Genomic DNA, 6,000 nt, shown 5'->3' on the forward strand with positions numbered 1-6,000 from the left:
TCATCTTTTAAAGCATGTTTGATAGATTTTCAGTTTCTGGAGTCGGCAGTCTGTCTTATAACTCATGTTAAAGTATAGATAAATATATGAACAACTATATATTTCTTCAGTAAGATTGAAATTACAATTGCATATCTGTATATTGACCTAATGTCATTCTTTGATTTGATATCCACCGGAATGCAGCATCTTGTAAAATTTTTATTCATCTACTATTCTATTTAAAAGTGAAGGGTTTTTTTTTATCAATTAATTTTAATAAACATTATTTTGATATTTTTTTCTTTAGCATTTTAATCATCCAAAATAAAATTGCTTAAATGTAGTTTCTCAAAGAAAGCTTATTTGCAGAAAAGTATTTCTTAGATAGCGCAGTAACCGATGCTTTTATGAGCATAAAGAAAGAAAAATAGATACTTATGACAGTTCTGTAATTGATTTTTCCACTTCCATCTACTTATCTATCTCTGCTGCTTTTGAAAGGCTACCCCAATTTGCTTACGGCAACAAAACCACCGGGTGGTGGTAAGCAGATGCGCTCTTATCTAGTATTATATGTGCTAAAGTTGTAGGATTAACAGAATTTAATTACCTTTTAGAGAAAACTTGGTAAACAGTTAGAAAAGCTGTAGGGAATGCATATTTCTCATTCTTATAATGCGAGTGATTGATGGATAATGATTCTTTTTTATGGGATAATCAACATTTTTCCCACGCGAAACTTGATAATTACACTTTAACCCATGCCTGGAGATGGGAAAATTCAGTGAACTCATGATCTAATTTCCTTCAAACAAATGCCTTCATTTTATAAAGGCAAATGAATAAATTTTTATTGAATTAAAAAAAAAGACAAATTAAGGAATAATTAAACAGACAGTTATTTGTTTACACAAATGATATAACAAAGTATTTGACATTCGCATTGGTCTGTGAATATCCATTTTGAACGGATGATTTTTAAGTAAAGTTGATTAAACTGAATCTATTTTTCCCTTGTAGCATATAAATATTACAAACACTTGATAAAGAATATTGGAATTATTATTACGATTTATTTCTTATTTAATACTTTTTTATCGGTGTATTTTAGTCAGTTTTTGAGTTCGCTGTTTTGAGCTGCATTTTAATATAGTTAATGTTTTGATAGCAATAATGGACAAAACCATTTTTTATACAACCATGTCGAATAAGTTTTATTTCAATATATAGTATGTATAAATAAATATATATATATAGAGAGAGAGAGAGAGATTAATTAAAATTATAGTTGTAAATTTTGATAAATTGCCTAAAAGTACACATTTTTATCCTCTAAATCACGTTTGCTAAATGTTAAGCTTTGGGGAGGCAGTCTGTCTTGTAACTCATGTTAACATATAGATAAACACATTAATAATTATATTATTCTTTAGTAAGAATGAAATTACGAAAGGGTATCAGCATCTTACTCTAACGTTATTCTGTTGATTTAATATTCATTAAAAAGGACAGAGAAGAGCTATTTGGAAGACAGCATATAGCAAAATTTTTATTTTTTTTATTAATCTGCTTAATGATGAAGATTTTTAACCAAAAAATTTTTATAGCATGAGTTCTATATTTTCCCCTTTCTTGTTTGGTATTGTATTCATCAAAGAAAGAAATCGCTTAAAAGTAGTTTCTCAAATAAAGGCAATCGTTTGCAAAAATAAATTCAAGTTAAAATATCGATTTTTATTTATTCTTTTATTATTTTTTTTTTATTGGGCTCGATTTTTCATTCGGTTGACATGTCTAATTTTTCTGAAAAGGATGTTGCATTATTTACAAAAATTTTAACATGATTAAATTTATAGAATGGATGTTGTCTCTGAATTAAGTTAGAACATTTATAAGGCAAAAACATATTCGAGATTTCTGAAGGCTAGACCGTTCGACCGAAAGTTGGTTCGTAATTTGAATAATAAATGTTCACTAAGAAAAGTTTTTAAAATTGCAAATAGGTTTTTTTCTTTAAAAATTTATTGACGTTTTAACCCTTCGTCTCAATAACTTCGGAGCGTATTGTTGCATAGAAGTCATTCTTATGTCATTTTAAAATTCAAAATGTTAATTATTCAGTGATATCAATTTTATTTCTGTGTAACTTCTTTTCATATTTTAATTAAATATTTGAAAATATTTTAAAGAATATTTTATAATAATACTTTCTAGTACCTTTGTTACAGGGTTGGTCTTAGAAAACGCGAGGCCCAATCTGAAACTATTTTCTATAATACTTATTTCTAGACAATTTTTACCAGTTATATAAAATAACTTTTGTAAAAAAAACCCCACTTTTTAAAAGATATTCTAATTAGTGAATTAAAAGTAGATTTTAAAAAAATTTAATTGATTTTTTTAAAAATTTTTTTAATTATTGTTACTATTCCCCTTTGGCAACTAGCTGGTTTGTCTAGAATTAACATTTGCTTTTCAATTAAATATTTTATGTAACTTGCTCTCTTAATAGATTCTCAAGCAAAATGTTTTTAAGCTTCAAATTTTTATAAACATATCACCGATACTATTATAGAAGCCTTTCCTTATTCTGTTCGTTCTTCGATGCCTTTCTCTAATTTTCTATGAGCTCCCGTAAAATGTAAACTTGAAATTGAAGCCGGAATTGATAAAACTTCAATAAATACATTTTTTAAAAACCAAACACGTCTTTAAAAAATATATGAGTTCAGAATTAATATCTAATTTGTATTACAGAATATTTACATATTTTATGAATTAAATAAAAATATAATTCAATAATATTTTCTTTGGCCTCGTCATAAAATTTTATTTTTAATTTTGCTTTCTAAAAGATCTAAATGACGTAATATTTTATTTTATTTCAATTAAAAAAGTACTTCTGTAAACGATTATGAAGTCTAAATTTTATACGATCCTTCAGACCTAGGAATCCTATTCAGTAAAATAATCTTGACCATCCTAACGTTTCCATCTTTGCGGCAAATCTGACCGAGTTATAAAGCCTTGAAGATCCTTATTTTAGAACAATAAAAAATGTAATTATTTTAGATTGATCAATCTTGGAGAAACTCAGGGCACTGATTTTGTATCTTCGAGGCAGTCAATGGAGTTCCGCGTTTTTATAAAACAGTGACATTCAAATTGTCATAATTCACTCAGTTTTGGTCACAAAAGGGCGAAAAATTTTTTTATATAATATAACAAAATATACATAGAAAAATTATTAAAAGCATGCCTCATATTTAAGTCAACTCAACATGGGAAAATAAACCAAACCTTCATATCTTGGTCATATCAGTGGGAAAAGGCTAAGATGAGGTATTAGGAGCAACAATGTAAATGGTTTCAGTTTCTCTTCAGTAATAAAATACAATGTTGTAAAATAAACTTAAAAACTTTAAAAAAAATAATAAAAAAATTATATGGCAAAAAAATTTTCATCATTAAAAAGATAATGTTTTGAATTTTAAGATGCTGTACAAATTGTTTTTCTGCTATAATATTTTCAGAAATTATTGCAGAAACACCAAAATTTCACAAATTTTAATTAACTGAAAATTCAAAAAATCCCACCGAAATTTCAAATTTCCGCACTGAATATATGTGCAAAATTTGGTTGTTATAGATCAAACGATTTTCCCTGTACAGTACCAATACAAACACACACAAATTTATCTTTATAATTAGTGCAGATTATATGTAATTTAAAAATAAATTGGTTTTTTTTCTCATATTCAGTACCGGATGACACTACTCATGTGAAATTAAAAATTAAGTAAATTGACAAGTTAATTTCTAGCAAAATTATGTATAGTCATAGAGAATACAAACGTGTAGTGCAATTTTGAACTGTGTCACTTGAGAGGGTGAATAAAAATTCTATAACAAAACTTCATCTTTACAAACATGAAATGCATTATCTACTAATAATAAAGCGCATTATTAGTAGAGTGATCTCTACTAATAATAAAGATGAATATGTGTTTGCGCGTTTGTATATCTGGGTGTTGACGCTCTATTAATCAAACCGTAAGACATATAGCAACCAAACTTAGTACACACTTACTATGTTGGACGGATAAAATGTGCACTTCGGAGCAATTTTTTAAAATTTCATTTAGAATTTTAATTAATTAAAAATTAAGCAAGTTCTTGATGCTTTTTCCCCTCGATAACTTTCGAAAATATTACAGTATAAATGTTATTTTTATATATTCAGAAATTTTTTTTTCAATGATTGTAATTTTTTGCAGTATAAATATTTTTTTCATATTTAATCAATTTTCTAAAAATATTTTAGGCACATTTTCCAGCACAAATCTTAAGAATTCTGAGCAAATATTAAGCGTATCAAGAATAATTATACAAAAGCATAAGAATTCTTGATGAACGCCAAAGTTATTATTAAATTTGCGAAAAAATGTTCAGTTTTCGTTTTACTGTGCGAATTATTATTCTGTCCTTTAAAAAAATTATGACTGGCAAAGCTGATCTCAGGAAAGTAAGCAATATAATTATCTAATTCTGCAAAAAAAAAAAAAAAAAAAAAAAAAAAAAAAATCTGAAAAATTTACATTTAAAATATTTTTAATATGAAGAAAAATGCCAATTTTTGTTTTGCCCTAGGTTAGAAATTAGATTGTATTGTTAAAAGATTAAAAATATCAAAGTGCATCCACGATGGTTAGTGGTGTTGGCAGAAAATAAGGGAAATGCATAGTAAAATGAATAGAATCATAGAAGTCTTCTAATATAATATTTATTATAGACTATCTATCAAAATTTGAAGCTTATAAATAATTTGCTAAAGAAGCTATTAAGACACAGTTACGTAAAGTATTTAATTGAAAATTTTAGCGGCCATTAACTTTGGCTAGCCAGTTGGTCGGTGATTAGTATTAAATAAAATGTTGCTATAGATATAACTCAGCAATAGAATGGAAATAACAAATAGAAATTAACGCTAAATAGAAAATGATTAAAACGTGTTTTTCACACGGATTAATAAACCAAACATACTCGTAAATTTATATATACTTTAAAACATATCCTTTAATTTTTAATTCATGAATGCACATAAGCTAGCCAACAAATGGACAAAAATTTGTATACTATTTGTAATAAGTAAATAGGTCACTATACTATTTATTTCAGTGACTTAACAAAGATTTATGAAAATTCTTTATTTGGTACAAAAAGAAAATTGAAATGCAAGAACATTGTCAGAAATAAATAATTTTTAGGACTAATAAATAATTTTTAGGAATAATTGAAAATTAATAGATCATTATTGTCGTTTATTATTAGGGAGCAATTTTTCTTGTTTTTATTTCCTTTTGCGAACTTTTTATATAAATCCGAAATCCAGCTGATTTCACATCCAATCGATATAACTGCCCAACAATTTAAGCGTCCTTGCTGAATTAATGATCGTAAGTTTGTTTTATAATTAATGATTTAATGATCGTAATTAATTTCAAGTTGGAAAACTTTCTTTCTACAAATGCTAAAGAAACTGAAACTGTCAAGAGAATCCGTAGATGAATATATAAATTTGAAATGCGTCTTATCTGTTATCACAAGCCAGAAATTCAAAATTTTCATGGTTTTTTTTAAAAAATTTTTTTTATTTTATTTTATTTCCAAATGCATTCTTCAATTTCCTCACAAAGCATTCAACTATCATATTTTCATTCAAAAAAGAAATCGGAATGGGATTTTTTCCCCTTCTGCAAATTATTTCACGGAAAAAAACTATATTATTCCAAATGTTCCCATTAATGACATATGGATAAATGCGTCTTGTTAAAATGGTGATTAATAAAGAAAAATGTTGATAGAATATCCATAACTACTATAATGAAAAAAAGTTTTAAAAATTAAAAAAAAAAAAAATACTTATTTTTGTGAGCATTTGAGCTCACAAAAGTTAAAATAAAATTCTTAAAAATAACCCTTCAGGATTACAAGAAAATTCGAGTTAAGAACAAATAT

Source organism: Argiope bruennichi, chromosome 1 (genome assembly GCF_947563725.1).
Source record: "Argiope bruennichi chromosome 1, qqArgBrue1.1, whole genome shotgun sequence".
NCBI classification, from domain to species: Eukaryota; Metazoa; Arthropoda; class Arachnida; order Araneae; family Araneidae; genus Argiope; species Argiope bruennichi.